General features: G+C 50.6%; 1 protein-coding gene across 1 annotated transcript in view; it reads right to left on the bottom strand.

Annotated features, from left to right (window-relative positions):
* LOC112343082 (pentatricopeptide repeat-containing protein At2g35030, mitochondrial-like) overlaps positions 1 to 508 on the bottom strand; it is a 7,997-nt gene that overhangs the window by 6,513 nt on the left and 976 nt on the right. The gene's annotated exons all lie outside the window — the stretch shown is intronic.

Genomic DNA, 508 nt, shown 5'->3' with positions numbered 1-508 from the left:
ACTTAAATCATGGGCTTGCACTTGCTAATATCAGAAGCCCCCCAATATTAAGCTAGGCCCTTCAATACCCCTAGAGGATAGCTTACGGTGTTTGCTAAACACCCTTGCTACCAGCCCCTTTGGGTTAGGACTATTTCAGTCCCAAATGCTTTTTAGGAAAAGTGTCTAGATTGGCCCATTGGGCATATTTACAGAATGTAGGAGTTGGCCTGCACCCAACGGTTTTCATCCGGTCTCCAACTTGGCATGATAGCGCAACTGCATAATTATTAACTTTCTACGGGGGGGGGGGGGGGGGTTGTGGGGGGTTCCAAATGTATAGTAGGGATAGTGGGTAGGTCGGGCATGGCCGACCAACCTGAGGCATAGTTTAGCTCCCGCTTGCGTGCCTGTCCTTGTTCTGCGTCCGGCTTGGGTCTAAGCCCAAGTTCCATTCCATGCTAGTTGGTGGAGTACCCATATCCTCACGTTAGGCCACCGGTATGCCGAAATAGCGCCAGACTCCATT

This window comes from Selaginella moellendorffii, unplaced genomic scaffold, assembly GCF_000143415.4.
Source record: "Selaginella moellendorffii unplaced genomic scaffold, v1.0 SELMOscaffold_131, whole genome shotgun sequence".
In the NCBI taxonomy this organism is placed as follows: Eukaryota; Viridiplantae; Streptophyta; class Lycopodiopsida; order Selaginellales; family Selaginellaceae; genus Selaginella; species Selaginella moellendorffii.
This window is presented reverse-complemented; position numbering and strand designations above follow the sequence as displayed.